This window comes from Amblyomma mixtum, chromosome 5, assembly GCF_055824585.1.
Source record: "Amblyomma mixtum isolate Tamu chromosome 5, ASM5582458v1, whole genome shotgun sequence".
NCBI classification, from domain to species: Eukaryota; Metazoa; Arthropoda; class Arachnida; order Ixodida; family Ixodidae; genus Amblyomma; species Amblyomma mixtum.
In genome coordinates, this window is record NC_143016.1 from 89781473 (window position 1) to 89801087 (window position 19615).

The window sequence follows — 19615 nt, forward strand, 5'->3', positions numbered from 1 at the left end:
CTCATGCGCTTGGCGCCTGACAACTTCGAGTCGCACATGATGGAATTCAGTGAAGATACATCAGTAGAATGATTCAGCCAAATGCATCAGTAAATAAGAATTGGCAACAGAAGAGTAGTCTTTCATTCGCAGACAGCGTGCAATCAGCAACAGAGGCAGTCAAATCGGCGCGAAAAGGCTTTCGCCTCGCTCACTTCAGACCTTCAAAGTGCCCCCCTAATTTTTCATTTATGTATGCATCTCAACTAGCTCAAAGCGGACCGAAAATTTGTTTGAATTAAGTGGAGATTGAATCGATCGAACTCGTGGGCTGTCTGAGTAGCGACGGTGCACCGAGTTGGACAAATCTGTCCGCACTAGGCCTAGCGCGCGAACATTTCTCCCGCCTAATATGTAATGCCAGAGTGCGCGGGAAAATGTTAGCCCCAATAGTAGCCAACCAGGTCAAAGCAGTTGTAGCCAACGTTGTGTTTACGGAATCGCCGACGCATCATTAGCCATTTTAAAGTGGTACGAGCATTTCTCTTTATTTCCTCTTTACACTCCAAACACAATAAACTAAAGATCCGGTGACACAACAGACGGTGAAGCATCACGCATGTGCCAATTGTTGCCCTTCAATAACATCACTACTCGTACATGACTGCGCTTAAATTTTCCGAGAAACTCGTGCTTGGCTCAAAATTTCTGGAGCACACTTACTCATATTTAAACCACATCGCACGTGAAGTATCATTTCTAACGTACACGCGCTCAGTTTGTTGCGGTGGTCGTTTTTTTTTTTGTTACGGTGACCTTCCTGAAAACCTTCTTTACCATTCCGACGTCTGCACCACACCGGACATCTCTATCTGCCACTGCCTCTGGCACTTTCAACACAACCTCTGGACATCCCTGCACCCCGAGGTGTGCGGGAAGCTCACCTCACTGGCGCACGGGAATGCCGCCGACGCCTGGCTCCAAACACAACCCGGAAAGCACAAACGTCAACACCCCAAATCTCGAGTGGGTCGCCCAAGATGGTTCAGCTCCGAAAGGGACTCCTCAGAACAGCCTCCCCGAAAGCAGACCCCCCACCCAAATGCGCATGAGGACAAGTAAAACGCCGGTCAGCAAACAATACGGGACGACCAAGGGGCTTGGTCCACAGTTGGGAGCACCGCCCTCACGATCACAGGTGATCTGGTCAGTTGTTACCTCCTCTGCACCAAACACTGAATCTACACAAATCGCCCAACTCTAGGCAAAAATATCACGCCTTATTAAAACATAACTAGGTCAACAAACCACCAAGCCCACGCCACATCCACAAGCTCCGGGAAGCCCATCCACGCCTGCTCCAGTAACGCCCCCACCAAACAATTCGACAGCCCCCCCCCCCCTAAACATCCGCGCCCTTCACTCTTGCCCAGTTAGAATACGTGGACGCCGTGGAGAAAGATATCTTATAGACCGTGCCGCAGCAACTCTCACGATACCGACAACAAATGCAGAAGCAAATGGCCACCTTCTGCAGCAGATCCAGCAACAGCTGGTTGCTATGCAACAACTCCAGCAACAGATGCAGGAGATGTACATCACCCTAACAACTTTCATACGCCGCCTACCGCGTAAACGAATATCTTCAGACCCCCTAGTGATCCCCACCAACGTCGCATGTGTCTACCGTCGGAAGTCAGTGATTCGGAGAATCGGGACAGCTTCCCGGCACTAGACAACCATCATGGCGCCCAATAACGCATCGACACCGCCGCTCCACCACCTTGAAATCTGGCAGTGGAACTGCCGTTCTTTTCGTCCTAAAGCAGCATCTCTTCTCCAGTAAATACGTTCCGCCCCACCCAGTCCCCCCAGACGTCATTCGCCTCCATGAAGTCGACGAAGGGCCCGCCCGCATACGACGCTATTACACGCTCCAGGCTCACCTCGCATCCCCGTATAGACATCATGGTCTCGAAAACCATAGCCGCTACTTCCGATATCCTCAACTCGTCCGAAATCGATCACGAACTCATCGAAATTATTCCCCGAAAGGCCCGCAAGCAAAGTACGTTCATCCTCAATGTGTGCAGTACCCCTCAACAAGAGCACGCTTCGTTTGACCCCTGCTCTCGGGATGCCACCACACAGCCTAACGTAATCGTCTCGTGGTAGTTGGCGACTTTAATGCTCCCCACACCGCCTGGACTTACCGATTCGATACAGGCAAGAGGACCACCCTCCTGGATGCCGTGGACACATAGCTTAATAATCGATCTCTCAGTACCCACAAGACTAGTTAGTGTCTCCCGCGACACCTCTCCAGATCACACTTTCACTAAGAATGTCCCCCGCTCTACCTGGAATAACCAAGGGAAACCCTAGGAAGCGATCATTACATACTCCCAATCAGCATGTCCCCACAGCACCGGACGCACATCGGTATCATCAAGATCACTGGGAAGCCTATAGAGAGCCACGGCTCTACGTTTCAGCTCTATAACCGATATCGCGGCTTGGATCTAGGCCATCTGTGAAACCCATCAATCACACACGCAAACCCTCCAACAGACCGTCGATAATCCCGCAGTCGGCCCCATGTCCTCCACCTCTGGGGGGCCCGTCATGGCCTGCTGAAGAGATGGCGTCGACAACGACATAATCGAATCCTCAAAAAGCGCATAGCGCTGCTTACCTTACAAGCCCAGGACTACGCAACTGAACTCTCCGCCCGAAACTGGCATCAATTTTGCGACTCCCTCCGTGGCACCCTGAGTACTTCCAAAACATGGGCCATACTGCGCAGCGTTCTATATCCTGAAGCAACAAAGGCGGCTACCAGTAGAACCTTGCAAGCAGTGGCCCATCAATTCACCGGCACTGACCAAGAACCTCTGGACGCCCTCCGCTCCCAATATTTCGGCGCTCAACAGACAATTACCTCAACTGCCCCTTGTACCGGCCCCACCAATCCGAAACTCGACGCGTTCACCACTTATGAAGAGGTCTTCGCAGCTGCCCGCGCTTGTAGCCGCTCTATAGTGCCCCGGCTAGGTGCCGACAAAATCACTAACGCAATGCTACGCAACCTCTCCAATGTTTCCCTTCAAGCACTTACCCAATACATCAGTGATGAACTAAATACCCCTTCAATGGAAACATGCAGAAGTGACACTCATCCCCAAACCTAAGCCACCCTTCCCTCTCAGCTCTCGGGCTCATATCGCTCACCTCCTGCTTAGGCAAGCTATACGAGCGAATCATCCAAACACGCGTGCTAAACTATATTGATCGAAGATCATAATCTCTTTCCTCCTTTTATGCTCGCTTTTCGACCAGGTCTTTCCACGCAGGACGCGTTTATTCTCCTCAAACACGAAGCCCTCACGGGGATACCTCTCGAAGGAGAGAACCTTCTTCTAACACTTGACATTATGGGCGGCTTTGGCAACATTTCCCACTGTGCAGTCTTAGAAGGTCTGAATCAGATACACTGCGGATCTCGCATGTTCCAATATATATCCACCTTTCTCACTGCCCGCACAGCCACGATAGGCATCGGATCTACTAGATGTCCTCCCTTCCAAACACCTGACAAGGACACTCCTCAAGGTGCTGTACTATCACCACTGTATGCTATTCAATATAGCCATGGCCCCTATCGCCCGCAAGCTCTCTACTCTCTCCGACATAGGAAATACCATCTATGCGGATGACATCACCATCTGGTCCACCCGAGGATGCCTCGCCGCAAAAGAGCAAGCCCTACAAACAGCCATCACTGCGGTCGAGCAATTTGTTCAGATCAGCGGTATGAAATGTTCACCGGGCAAATCGGAAATCATCCGTATTCCGAGGGTATCATCCGAGGGTTCCCGCTATATAGTTCCCGCGGCCCTAGTCGTGTTCGAAATTGATGGGCTTGGCAGCGCAGCAGCGATGGCCACGTACGCTCACCTGCGTCTCCTCTTTGTTGCGCAGGTACTGGCGCTTGCACCGCTAGGTTCGACTGATGGTCTCAACACCGGCATCAAGGGGGAAGTGGGCGCCTCGGTCCTCCTGGCGCCGCCGCTCTTCCGTGTCTAAACAGTGTTGTTTAGCGATTGCTTATGACTGTCTCAGTGTCATCCATCAGTTACTAATCTTGGCAGGTGACGTCGAGGAAAATCCCGGACCCAACACCCGCTCTACTGATGCATCAGAAGAACTAATGGAAGCCTTGAACGAAATACGTTCTGGGCAAGCAGCTTTATTAGGCGAAATGAAAAGCATTCGTTCGAAAGTAACCCAGAAGGATAAAATACTCGAAGAAATTAGAACAAGACTCGTCAAAATTGAAGAAGATTGTGCATCTTTTGCCGCAATTCGGGAAGATATTAGCGATGTGCGAACGCTTGCGGAGCAAAATTCGGGTGAAATTGCAAATCTATCTTCCAAAATGGCTGATTTTGAAGATAGATCACGCAGAAACAATTTATTATTTTTCGGCTTGTCAGACACTGACAACGAAACATGGGCCGAATCTGAAAAGTTGGTTCCAGAGTTATGTAGAGACAATCTCGACGTCACAATCAGCCCCATGTATGTTGAAAGAGCGCACAGGCTTGGAAAGTTTCAAAGTGACTAGAAACAGCCGATTATCGCTAAATTCGCTCACTTTTAATCTAGAGAGAAAGTTCTTTCTTGCGTTAAGAAACTATAAAACAGTGACTACAGAATCTCGGAAGACTACTCAAAACCTACTTTCTTTGGCAGGAAACAGTTACTAGAATTTGCGAAACTCCAGCCAGAAACATACAGACTCCGCCATAATAAACTAATCATTGATAACACTGTCTATATTTTCGACCATTTCTCACAGAAAGTCGTTCCCCCCCCCCCCCCCCCCCCCCCTCCGTCCGCACGCCATAGCTACTGCATAAACCTCTTGTCAGTCCGAAGCTCTGCTCCTTGTCCTTCCTTTACACTAATATCCCAAGCCTCCTGCCCAAACTTGACGCCAGTGAAAGTCTTGCGCGCACCACAATAGATAGCAACATAATCAAACTCACTGAAACCTGTCTAACATCATCCGTACATGACTCTGAAATACTTACCGTTTTTCCTAACTACACTATTTTCCGTCGCGATAGAACAGATAGACGGGGAGGAGACGTGCTAATAGGAACCCATGATTCGCTCTAGGATTATTGTTTTCAGTGCCACGCTTCATTTACTCCCGTATTCATTGGCGTTTGCTATCGTCCACCTGATTTAACCCATTCTTCCTGATTATTCTGATTAGTCAAGCCGCATTAATCACCATAAAGCCGTCTACGCCCCCACCGCAAGAACTACCGCTCATTCTCGATCTTTTTTTCGTCACGTCATCCCGGGACTGAAATGATCTGGCCGTGCAATATATCAACGCCACCCATTTTAAGAAAGTTATCAAGACCATTGTCGTTTAACTGCCGTGCCCATCACTCATGTAATGCCCCATACCAGGGGCCTTTGAGGTATCAAATGAAGAAAAAATTCACAACAACTCAATAGGCTTGACCTCTGGGTCCAGCATGACGGCAAGCCCACCCACACCTCTGCCACTTACGCACGTCCGTGCTCAATATCGCCCGTATGGTACGAAGTATCGCTGGACATCGCAAGGGCATGCGTGAGGACGACACTATCCGCATCATCACGGTCCTGACCATCAGTCGATTCCAATATGGCCTCCCATACCACAATATTGATCGCCATCATGGAGGAAAGAAGGAAAAGAGGAGAGGCTGCTACGTCACATTTTTTGAAGCCGGAAGCGAGGGCTCCGCCATGACACTTGGCCGCTGTCTCAGCCAATGGCATGCTAGCGCCGCGAAGATCAGCGCGAGCAGACGATTTCGCGCCGCGCCTGGCTGTCGGCTGCTGTCACACACAGCGGAAAGTGAGGCTTCTGCTCCGATTGACAACAAAGACGCTGCGATGCCCAGCTGCTGCGTTCCTGGGTGTCGGTCGCGCACGCCAGGACAAGAACCGGGCGTCACTTTCCACTCGTAAGTATACTGCATTTTGTTTTCGTATTTAATCGACTGCGTAATGAGTAAAATGAATGCTCGCAGAACATAACGCGCGACACCGCGTGAACGTGGTATTTGTACCGCCCCGGACTTATTCGTGGCTCTTTGTCCGAGTGCAGTGAATAGTATTGTTTTCAAACAGGTTTCCGAAAGATCCAGAGCGAAGGACGCAGTGTACTGAGGCCGTTAGACCAGGCCAATGCGACTGGGAAGCAGCAAAATGGACCTTCAAAACATTTTCTGGCCGAGCTCTTCGATCGGATGTCGCCGCTCGTAGTTCGTATACGTGCGGATGCCGTCCCCCTTCAGGTGAGGAACCACCTCGATACATTCTCAAGAGATTGGAAAGAAATGCTCTTATTGAGAAGGTGCTTTATTATAGCATTGACTGCATGTATGCTTTCAATATGACGTTCTAGGTGTTCATGAAAGAAATAGAATGAATGGCTTTAGCTAGACGTTATGATCGAGTAGCGCGGCTGCAGTATTCTCGCACTGATAAAAAGTAATCATTACTGCTAAACTGGCTGCGGTTTGTATATGGCTCTGATGAAACTCTGCTTACTGTACATGATTATTTTTTTATCAGCTTACGCACTCCTTCATTAGAAGAAAATAAAAAGAGATCCTTGTCATCTATAGCATCGAGCACACCACAGTTTCTTTGGGGCATCATTTCCACTTGATATTATTACTTGTAGTGTGCAAATGTTTGCGCCTAGCAGTAATCTGTATGGCGGTGCATTTTTTCTTGTTATCTCGGCCATAGCGCCTGGGAAGTGTCACTGTTTTATAACTAAGGGAGCACTGTGATTCCTTAAAACCATAGTTCGTTTGCAAAATAAATCAGAAAGAAGTTCCTTAAGGCATAGAGCACCGTACGTATTTGCTCGCGTAATTTGAGCACGTTTTTTCTTTAATTAGGGCTTCAAAAAGCGGGTGCGCAATTTACGCGCAAGCGAGGTATCCGAACACATCCTAAAAAAGAAAAGGTTGGCACCCCTCGCTGGCAAAACGAAAAGGTTGACTCGTCCTCCCCACCCACGCTATGTAGCTCCCCGCGGGGTGGCATGACGGCACGTGCTTAGCTCAAAGCAATAAACGCGCAAAGATTCAATCGCGAAGTAAGCAGTGGGAGGAGATAACGGGCAATAAAACGGGGCCCTTGCGTGTGGCCCGGCTGACTAGCGGCAAACCGTATAGCAAACGCGGTACGGTAGAGTTTTGGATTTGGGCGCGCGCGCAACTGTTCGTCCGGGATAGCGACCGCCAGCGTGAGCAAGCCGGGTAAAGGGCGCAAAGTTCGCACCCGCGTATACATGCTAGTGGTGTGGCTCAGCATAGTGTGCAAAATGTGCGAGTATTTTTTTTTTAATCCGGTTAAATGTTTGAACTTTTTGGGGAGCACAATCTAAGTGCGGGAGCAAATTACACGAGTAAATACGGTAAATGTCTGACTTTGTCAAGATAAAATTCTATTCAAACGGCCGCTCACAATTTAGAGCACATTATAACCTGTCATACTGAGTATTGAAAAGAATAGCTTTGTAATGTGAATGCGTCATGTACGGTCGCCGTCAAAAGTAAATGGAAGGCGACTTTGTCAAAAAAATTTAATTTCTTTAAATCTAAAGCATAATTGTCCATGTTTGTTGGTGCTCATTGCAATTCGCACAATCCCAATTAGTCTGCACATATGTATTCAAGGATGCATGAATTGAGCGGGCAATGATTAAATTTTTGTGTTAATGTTGCCTTCCATTTACTTTTGACGGCACCTGTACACCACCGACTTAGGCTCATGCTTGATGGTAGTCACTGTCAGTTTTTTCAGGAGTAATCAGGGGTTTGATTTAGCTTGATTGCTACTGAATCAACCGGAAATTACCTGCTTCCTAAAATCAGATTTTTGTCTTTTGTGGTAAATGAACAATACGCACATTTTCAAAAATAAGTCAGTTAAGTAGCATCAGCAGTACATGTCCAGAGTGCAAATGCTAGTTCTTGTTCATGAATCTACATGCTGTAGCTTCACACATGGCCATGTACTATTGATCACTGATGTTCAAGAATAAGGGCTGCAGTTAGCAGTCTCCCAGAGCTTTCTTTAGCATGCCTGCACTACTGTCCTTTAGGGTACAGGGTGACTGAAGTATCGTATTTTGTAAAAATGTGGAGTGCATGGTTTTCATACTATAGAAGCCGGAATAATCAAGAGAGTAATTAGTGTACCATACTTACAATTTTAGTTCTAGATATTCAACACAACTGAAGGTGATTTTGGCCTTTCAAACTAGTAGTGTCAAAAGGGGGTGATAATCCCACTGCACGCAGCAACAGAGTAAGCACTAGCATATAAGTTCTAGCATATAAGGGAATTCTTTACCACGCAACACTTTTAAGAGCAAAGATTTTGTGAAAGGACTAGAAAGCCATATTTTGCATACTTAACATATCCTGTTTTCCTTCCAGAAGAGTTATTTGTCATGCGTTTCGCATTCTTATCATACATGAGACGTGTTGTTGCCATTTATTATCCAATATTAGTTTTATCATATAGTTTTTCTTTTAAGAAATGTGTTGTTTCCCATGTGTTCTTCCTCGCATTGTATATGTTCTTCTTGTTGTATTCTGCATTTGTATGCCCATCCTGCTTGGGCCAAAACTGCCTGCAGTATATGTAAATAAATAAAATATATAAGTTTTGCAACCTGCAACAAATTCATGTTCTTAAATGATGAAAACACTTTTCTATGTGCACTTGGTACATATGCATACAGAGGAAAACCTTATCATTCTACCAGCCACAATTTGTACACTATATTAATCATTCTTTAGCTGTCATCATGCCTTAGTTGTGCACAGCTCAAATGCCCGTCTTATGTGCAGACTATGTTGGTTGGCTCGTGGTTTTGGCAAATATAGAACAGCATGTGCACACAAGTAGGACATACCACACAACAAACAGAACAGAAAATTGGACAGAAAACTATGTTATTTCTATACTGTTCCAGGCTAGGCAGATAAGAGTGGAATACAACAATGCAACAATAGAAATAGTGTCTGCAGGGTACTCTCTTTCTTTACATATATTACAGAAAGGAATACATGAAGCAAAAGGGAGGGAAATGATTCACTTCTTCCACCAGCTGTGACAACTGTTACCAATTTCTCAAGTCACTTAATTCCGCACAGTGCTCCAATTACTTTGCATTTACATTGCTTAAATTTTCTCAACTTTGTGATACAGAAACAACTACCGAGAAATGAAAGATTTCACACAATTTAGCAAGATCGGTCCGCAAATATTCTTCTGTCTCAAAGCCCTCATTTACTGCCTTCCTATATGTTTTTACTCTCTCTGTTCGAATAGTTCATGGTTACAAAGTGATCTAATTCAGTTGTGCATTTCTTCTTCTTTCTAGTCTTTTTGTTGAATCCTTTTTATGTGTGTTCTCATTTCATACACGAGTGTTATCACTTTTGTTAAAAGATTTTGCTGGCTTCAGGTAGCAAGCTATGTTTTGTAATAAGTGTCATGCTGTATCAAGCCTTTTCAAGGCTCATATTTTGATTTTCCAATAAACTACAAATTTTGGACTTCACTAATGCGTTTAATCAACTGAATGCAAGAAAGTGCAACTCGGCGAAGTGGTCGCAGGTCGACTCGGCATCTCGGTAAACGGTAAGTTGCGAGGTACACTCAATCTTACAATGGCATGGCCTTACACTTCACCACCCTTAAGAGCAAATGTTTTAAACCTAACACTCCGCCTCCTAAACCCGGCTTTGTGTCCTTACGCTCGCACAACAGCACTCGATCGAGACAGCAGCGCGGGTCGGTCGATCCAGTGGGTCCATATCGGAGAAAATTTGCGCGCAGTTGACATATCGCTCGCACAGCGTACCGTAAACATATGGTACGCTTCAGACTGCTTCGCGTATCGCTTTGCTGACGGATACCATCGGATGCGGAGCGGCTTTCTTGGCACTGCACGCTTCGGTGAGCACACCGCGGCCCACGCATATCGGTCGCCAACAATTCCGTCATGCATAGGGGAATGTAGACGCAACGGGTATACTTACAAGGACACAGTCTGGACGAGTTTGTATTTATTCGTGGTTAAAACAGCGCGGGAAAAATACACAAAAATGAAGGAACACGTATACATACACCAAACGAGCGCCGACTCGCAAATGGCTTTCTTCCCGCGCTGCTGTAACCATAAACCAGCGTGTCACCGTCGTCTATCGCTTTATGAGCAGTCGGCACTGTCAATTTCTCCTTGGAACACGACTAGCAGCGTTGAGGGACGCAACCGCACAAAGCCGAAAGAGAATAGCGAAGCTGCAGCGCCAAGCCTTTTCAGAGAAAGCTGTCGCGGGCTTCCAAAACAACCGCTTTCGTCGAGACGGCATCCTGAATGAACTAAGCGCACAGCAGTGAAGACCAGCACCGACTGCAGGCCTCTGGAACTTTGTGCCTCCCGCGGACCACAACGATTGAATAAAAATGCGGATTTCCAACTCTACTCGACCGGCTCTGCCGACAAGGGTGATGCGTGAAGCAGACGACGTCGCTGCGCCCAACGCTGCTATTGGCTACGCCGTCGGCCAAGGAATCCCAGTAAGCCTTGCAAAACCACGTGACTTCCTCCACGTTTTTTGTCAAGCGGCTCGGATAGCGAGGGCCTCTCCTATGGTTAAGAGGAGAGGCTGCTACGTCACATTTTTTGAAGCCGGAAGCGAGGGCTCCGCCATGACACTTGGCCGCTGTCTCAGCCAATGGCATGCTAGCGCCGCGAAGATCAACGCGAGCAGCGCGAGCAGACGATTTCGCGCCGCGCCTGGCTGTCGGCAGCTGTCACACACGGCGGAAAGTGAGGCTTCTGCTCCGATTGACAACAAAGACGCTGCGATGCCCAGCTGCTGCGTTCCTGGGTGTCGGTCGCGCACGCCAGGACAAGAACCGGGCGTCACTTTCCACTTGTAAGTATACTGCATTTTGTTTTCGTATTTAATCGACTGCGTAATGAGTAAAATGCATGCTCGCAGAACATAACGCGCGACACGGCGTGAACGTGGTATTCGTACCGCCCCGCACTTATTCGTGGCTCTTTGTCCGAGTGCAGTGAATAGTATTGTTTTCAAACAGGTTTCCGAAAGATCCAGAGCGAAGGAGGCAGTGGACTGAGGCCGTTAGACCAGGCCAATGCGACTGGGAAGCAGCAAAATGGACCTTCAAAACATTTTCTGGCCGAGCACTTTGATCGGATGTCGCCGCTCGTAGTTCGTATACGTGCGGATGCCGTCCCCCTTCAGGTGAGGAACCACCTCGATACATTCTCAAGAGATTGGAAAGAAATGCTCTTATTGAGAAGGTGATTTATTATAGCATTGACTGCATGTATGCTTTCAATATGACGTTTTAGGTGTTCATGAAAGAAATAGAATGAATGGCTTTAGCTAGACGTTATGATCGAGTAGCGCGGCTACAGTATTCCCGCATTGATAAAAAGTAATCATTACTGCTAAACTGGCTGTGGTTTGTGGCTCTGATGAAACTCTGCTTACTGTACATGATTATTTATTTATCAGCTTACGCACTCCTTCATTAGAAGAAAATAAAAAGAGATCCTTGTCATCTATAGCATCGAGCACACCACAGTTTCTTTGGGGCATCATTTCCACTTGATATTATTACTTGTAGTGTGCAAATGTTTGCGCCTAGCAGTAATCTGTATGGCGGTGCATTTTTCTTGTTATCTCGGCCAGAGCGCCTGGGAAGTGTCACTGTTTTATAACTATAAGGGAGCACTGTGATTCCTTAAAACCATAGTTCGTTTGCAAAATAAATCAGAAAGAAGTTCCTTAAGGCATAGAGCACCGTACGTATTTGCTCGCGTAATTTGAGCACGTTTTTTCTTTAATTAGGGCTCGAAAAAGCGGGTGCGCAATTTACGCGCAAGCGAGGTATCCGAACACATCCTAAAAAAAAAAAAAAGGTTGGCACCCCTCGCTGGCAAAACGAAAAGGTTGACTCGTCCTCCCCACCCACGCTATGTAGCTCCCCGCGGGGTGGCATATGACGGCACGTGCTTAGCTCAAAGCAATAAACGCGCAAAGATTCAATCGCGAAGTAAGCAGTGGGAGGAGATAACGGGCAATAAAACGGGGCCCTTGCGTGTGGCCCGGCTGACTAGCGGCAAACCGTATAGCAAACGCGGTACGGTAGAGTTTTGGATTTGGGCGCGCGCGCAACTGTTCGTCCGGGATAGCGACCGCCAGCGTGAGCAAGCCGGGTAAAGGGCGCAAAGTTCGCACCCGCGTATACATGCTAGTGGTGTGGCTCAGCATAGTGCGCAAAATGTGCGAGTATTTTTTTTTTTAATCCGGTTAAATGTTTGAACTTTTTGGGGAGCACAATCTAAGTGCGGGCGCAAATTACACGAGTAAATACGGTAAATGTCTGACTTTGTCAAGATAAAATTCTATTCAAACGGCCGCTCACAATTTAGAGCACATTACAACCTGTCATACTGAGTATTGAAAAGAATAGCTTTGTAATGTGAATGCGTCATGTACGGTCGCCGTCAAAAGTAAATGGAAGGCAACTTTGTCAAAAAAATTTAATTTCTTTAAATCTAAAGCATAATGGTCCATGTTTGTTGGTGCTCAGTGCAATTCGCACAATCCCAATTAGTCTGCACATATGTATTCAAGGATGCATGAATTGAGCGGGTAATGATTAAATTTTTGTGTTAATGTTGCCTTCCATTTACTTTTGACGGCACCTGTACACCACCGACTTAGGCTCATGCTTGATGGTAGTCATTGTCAGTTTTTCAGGAGTCATCAGGGGTTTGATTTAGCTTGATTGCTACTGAATCAACCAGAAATTACCTGCTTCCTAAAATCAGATTTTTGTCTTTTGTGGTAAATGAACAATACGCACATTTTCAAAAATAAGTCAGTTAAGTAGCATCAGCAGTACATGTCCAGAGTGCAAATGCTAGTTCTTGTTCATGAATCTACATGCTGTAGCTTCACACATGGCCATGTACTATTGGTCACTGATGTTCAAGAATAGGGGCTGCAGTTAGCAGTCTCCCAGAGCTTTCTTTAGCATGCCTGCACTACTGTCCTTTAGGGTACAGGGTGGCTGAAGTATCGTACTTTGTAAAAATGTGGAGTGCATGGTTTTCATACTATAGAAGCCGGAATAATCAAGACAGTAATTAGTGTACCATACTTACAATTTTAGTTCTAGATATTCAACACAACTGAAGGTGATTTTGGCCTTTCAAACTAGTAGTGTCAAAAGGGGGTGATAATCCCACTGCACGCAGCAACAGAGTAAGCACTAGCATATAAGTTCTAGCATATAAGGGAATTCTTTACCACGCAACACTTTTAAGAGCAAAGATTTTGTGAAAGGACTAGAAAGCCATATTTTGCATACTTAACATATCCTGTTTTCCTTCCAGAAGAGTTATTTGTCATGTGTTTCGCATTCTTATCCTACATGAGACGTGTTGTTGCCATTTATTACCCAACATTAGTTTTATCATATAGTTGTTCTTTTAAGAAATGTGTTGTTTCCCATGTGTTCTTCCTCGCATTGTATATGTTCTTCTTGTTGTATTCTGCATTTGTATACCCATCCTGCTTGGGCCAAAACTGCCTGCAGTATATGTAAATAAATAAAATATATAAGTTTTGCAACCTGCAACAAATTCATGTTCTTAAATGATGAAAACACTTTTCTACGTGCACTTGGTACATATGCATACAGAGGAAAACCTTATCATTCTACCAGCCACAATTTGTACACTATATTAATCATTCTTTAGCTGTCATCATGCCTTAGTTGTGCACAGCTCAAATGCCCGTCTTATGTGCAGACTATGTTGGTTGGCTCGTGGTTTTGACAAATATAGAACAGCATGTGCACACAAGTACGACATTCCACACAACAAACAGAACAGAAAATTGGACAGAAAACTATGCTATTTCTATACTGTTCCAGGCTAGGCAGATAAGAGTGGAATACAACAATGCAGCAATAGAAATAGTGTCAGCAGGGTACTCTCTTTCTTTACATATATTACAGAAAGGAATACATGAAGCAGAAGGGAGGGAAAATTATTCACTTCTTCCAGCAGCTGTCACAACTGTTACCAATTTCTCAAGTCACTTAATTCCACACAGTGCTCCAATTACTTTGCATTTACATTGCTTAAATTTTATCAACTTTGTGATACAGAAACAACTACCGAGAAATGAAACATTTCACACAATTTGGCAAGACCGGTCCACAAATATTTTTCTGTCTCAAAGCCCTCATTTACTGCCTTCCTATATGTTTTTACTCTCTCTATTCGAATAGTTCATGGTTACAAAGTGATCTAATTCAGTTGTGCATTTCTTCTTCTTTCTAGTCTCTCTGTTGAATCCTTTTTATGTGTGTTCTCTTTCCATACACGAGTGTTATCACTTTTGTTAAAAGATTTTGCTGGCTTCAGGTAGCCAGCTATGTTTTGTAATAAGTGTCATGCTGTATCAAGCCTTTTCAAGGCTCATATTTTGATTTTCCAATAAACTACAAATTTTGGACTCCACTAATGCGTTTAATCAACTGAATGCAAGAAAGTGCAACTCGGCGAAGTGGTCGCAGGTCGACTCGGCATCTCGGTAAACGGTAAGTTGCGAGGTACACTCAATCTTACAATTGCATGGCCTTACACTTCACCACCCTTAAGAGCAAATGTTTTAAACCTAACACTCCGCCTCCTAAACCCGGCTTTGTGTCCTTACGCTCGCACAACAGCACTCGATCGAGACAGCAGCGCGGGTCGGTCGATCCAGTGGGTCCATATCGGAGAAAATTTGCACGCAGTTGACATATCGCTCGCACAGCGTACAGTAAACATATGGTACGCTTCAGACTGCTTCGCGTATCGCTTTGCTGACGGATACCATCGGATGCGGAGCGGCTTTCTTGGCACTGCACGCTTCGGTGAGCACACCGCGGCCCACGCATATCGGTCGCCAACAATTCCGTCATGCATAGGGGAATGTAGACGCAACGGGTATACTTACAAGGACACAGTCTGGACGAGTTTGTATTTATTCGTGGTTAAAACAGCGCGGGAAAAATACACAAAAAATGAAGGAACACGTATACATACAACAAACAAGCGCCGACTGGCAAATGGCTTTTTCTTCCCGCACTGCTGTAACCATAAACCAGCGTGTCACCGTCGTCTATCGCTTTATGAGCCGTCGGCACTGTCAATTTCTCCTTGGAACAAGACTAGCAGCGTTGAGGGACGCAACCGCACAAAGCCGAAAGAGAATAGCGAAGCTGCAGCGCCAAGCCTTTTCAGAGAAAGCTGTCGCGGGCTTCCAAAACAACCGCTTTCGTCGAGACGGCATCCTGAATGAACTAAGCGCACAGCAGTGAAGACCAGCACCGACTGCAGGCCTCTGGAACTTTGTGCCTCCCGCGGACCACAACGATTGAATAAAAATGCGGATTTCCAACTCTACTCGACCGGCTCTGCCGACATGGGTGATGCGTGAAGCAGACGACGCCGCTGCGCCCAACGCTGCTATTGGCTGCGCCGTCGGCCAAGGAATCCCAGTAAGCCTTGCAAAACCACGTGACTTCCTCCACGTTTTTTGTCAAGTGGCTCGGATAGCGAGGGCCTCTCCTATGGTTTCCTTCCTCCATGTTGATCGCACTGCCGAAAGTAGGATTAATATCCTTATCCGTAACTCTTTAAAACAGCTCTGGGTCTCCCCATGTGTACTTCAGCATGCACTGGGGGTACACAACACGTTTGCGGAAATCCAGGAGGCTAACTCCCAACAAACTCGTCTCCTCATTGCCTCGGCAGGAAGGGCTATCCTTTCAAGAATAGACGATTCACAAGTCACCAGGACCATGGTCCTGACAGGAATTCTTCCCAGCGCTGTCCGTTTCCGCTTTTACATGGACCCTACCCTCGTCACATGAACCACAAGTCACAGGGCCCCCACCTTCGGGCCTGTCTTCGCAACCTCTGTAGGCAATACGGCCACGACACCTCGGTTATGCACGTGGATGTGGTCTCCTATGCACAGCCCCACAGATATGCCTGCGCTGCTGTGAATCACACCAACACCCCTAACCTTGTAGCGTCCTTCACGGCAACGGATCCGGCGGCCGCAGAAGCCACTGCAATAGCCATCGCCATCAAGATGAGCGACACCCAACACCACGGCACCCAAATTTTTAGGCCCCCAAGCCGTCTGCAGAGCCTATGCGAGTAGACGTGTCTCGCGCACGGCTCTCCGCGTTCTGGGCGGCCATATCCAATATGATCCTGTCATCACCTGGGTCCCAGGGCATGCAGGTCTCGATGGCAATTTTAGGGCAGATGCCCTGGCTCGAGATTATACCAACCGAGCGGGGCATACTGACTCTACACTCTACCCCCTCTCAACCCATTTTTCAACCCTCCTAGAGACCCTCCGCCTAAATAGGCATCTCTACCCCTCGCCACATAACAAACTTTCCCCGGCGGACTCCCACCACCTATGACACATCAAAACACTCACTTTCCCCAATCTCCACCACATACACCGCATTCATCCAAAATTATACAAAATTATACGCAGATACATTTCCTTGATGTGGCGATATTCTCACATTCACACACATTACATGGACATTCTCAGATAAACTGCCGTACAACACGGCGCTGGTGCAGTGGGAGGTGACGCTGGCCTGCGGCACCCTGGAAGACCAGGAGGCGCAAGTCGCCGTCCCCAAAGTGTCGGCAGAAGCCACTGGAGTCTTGGACTGAGGACTCCACCCACAATCCGCTCCGGTCTCCTTTTTACAAATAAATGTTTATTCTCTCTCTCTACTGCAGCGTTTGACACTGGCAAGCACAGAAGTGCGAAGACTACTACCGGAAAGTTTGGAAAGAGCGTTGGTACAGTGTGGTGGGTAGGTAAGTAGGAAAGACTTTTATTGCTCTAGAAAGGTGCTAGTAGCAGACGAGAAAGAAGAGGTCCATCTTCCTTCTTCTCACAGGGTCGGTGCCCCTATTCCAGGGCTCCGCTGAGCTTCGCTGCTCGTTGGGCGTGCTGGATCAGACCTTGTTGGCAACCCAGATCGCCGCTGGAGAGCCGGCTCTCCCACTGTTCTGCACTCGGATCTTTGCGAAAGTTGTCGTTTTTACTGCATTCCCACGTGATGTGGTACAACGATGGTTTGCTGCCACACCACGGGCAAGTGTCCCGATATTGCGTCGGGTAAATCTTGCTAAGGATATGCAGGTTTGGGAATGTTCCTGTCTGCAATCTTCGCCAATACACTGCCTCTAGTTGATTTAGATCAGGATGAGGCGGCGGATAGCGGATCCGTACCCCCTTATAGTAGTTGAGAATGTCTGAGTACGTAGGGCTGACTCGGTCGGGTAGATCGTCCGATTGGGAGGAAGCTCGGCTCGTATACCCTCGAGCTACCTCGTCGGCGCGTTCGTTCCCCGCTATGTCGGTGTGTCCTGGCACCCAGTAAATGCTATGTGTGACTTTTGGTGGGGTCGCGCTCTGGAGGAGCCGGAGCGCGGCGCGACCTATGCGGCCGTTCATGTAGTTACGGCACGCTTCTCTCGAATCTGTAAGGATGGTAAGGGACATGTTGCTTCGATAACCGACTACCGCCGCTAGAGCTACGGCCAGCTCCTCCCCTTCGGTTACCGTGCAATCCCTCACTGAGGCGCTAGCTAATTCCTTTAAGTTCGAATCAATAACTACCGCCACTGTGCTGTTATGTGAGCTTCCTGTATACGGAGCCGCGTCCGTGTATACCGTTGTGGATTTTGTAGCTAGATTTTGTTGTACATACCTCGCCCGGGCCGCCCTACGGGCCGCATGCAAGTTGGGGTCCATGTTCAGGGGAAGGGAGCGAACCTTTAGCGTCTGGCGAATTGCGTCCGGTATGCTCGCAGTACGATTTTCGAATTCCGCCGTTCGGCCTAGCCCCAGTCGCCTAAGGAGCGAGCGCCCCGTAGGAGTCTGCTGGAGCCTAGCTAACTGTGTGACCAGTTGGGCTTCTTTGATCTCTTCGAAGGTGTTGTGAATTCCAAGAGCCAGTAGTTTTTCGTTGGAGGTGTTCATTGGTAGATGCAGGGCTGTCTTGTAAGCTTTGCGGAGTATGGTATCTGCACTATCCACTTCTCCTTTGTTGAGGTTGAAGTACGGGAGGGCGTAACCCACGCGACTGACCACCAGGCTCTGAACCAGGCGCAGGGTATCCCCCTCTCGCATGCCGCTCCGCTTCTGCGACACGCGCGTGATCATTCTGGCGACCTGAGTGGTGGGGGAGCAGCCTCATCAGGTGGCCGGAAATGTAGGCGCTTCCCATCTTGCTCTCTACTTTTTTGTTTAAAGCAGGGGTGCGGACGCGAGGAGCAAGTCAAGGCAGCTTAGGTGAAAATTTACAACCGGGAATCTGCTATCTTGGGCTGATATTTGTTGGTTTCATTTGACCCCAGCAAGAACTTTGTTGGTTTTGTACTGCGCCAGCGGGTGCTAGCAACAGAGCTTGCTGGTTTTCAACTTGTCCAACTGCTTCCAGCAAGAACCTTGCTTGTTGTAAACAGGACCAACTGGTGCCAGAGGAACCCTGGTGGACCCATTATAGAGCTTGCTGGTTTTGAAATGAGATTTGCTGGGTCCAGCAGATGCCAACCGGATGCGAAATTTGGAGGTCGTGGTTTCGGATCCCATCGGCGGCGTGTGGTTGTTTTTCTTCTGCTTTTATTAATATTATATTGATAAAAACCACAAAAATAAGAAAAGACATCCCATATGCTCCTTGGTTTCGGTGACTGTTGCCTTCTGTCATTTAGTTCTGGGCAAAAGGATTTTTGAACGGGAAAGAGTTTACAAACGCATTTTTTTCATACATAGTAAGATTTCACTATAACAGTCAATATATTCGCGGATCTCCCGTCGGCAGGCTTGCATTTTTTTTGCTGGTAACGTTTTTGCTGTCGTCAAAAATGTTCCCCATTGGTTTTCTATGGCAGTCTTAACTGCTCGAAGCGAGCAATGAAAAAACTTCAAAAGAAAGATTTTGCCTCACATTGGAAGAATGAACCAATACCTTCAATCTTTCCATAATAGTTAATTAAAATTTACCAATGTTCAAAATTTTTATCCAAGAACGTTCGACATGGTATTCTGAGAGGCAAAACTGCATGCCATTGCATTTAGTCGAATCTTGGTGACATCTATGAATGAAGAGGTAGTTTTCACCAGTATGACTTATACGAGCGAATGTTTTTAGGAAAAAGAATCGATTATTAAGACTGTCTTTCCCTATAGCGTCAAGAAATGCACAACACCTAACTCACCCTATGATGGCAACACGTACGCTAGTGGTCGTTTCCTAGACGGCCACCTAACACGCATATTCGACTCGTCCATGTGCGCATAGAATAATTAAGCGGTGGACTAACGAGCAGCGTATGCTTCGTCGCTGCTAACGCCTTATCGCTGCAAAATACGAAGCTGTCGAT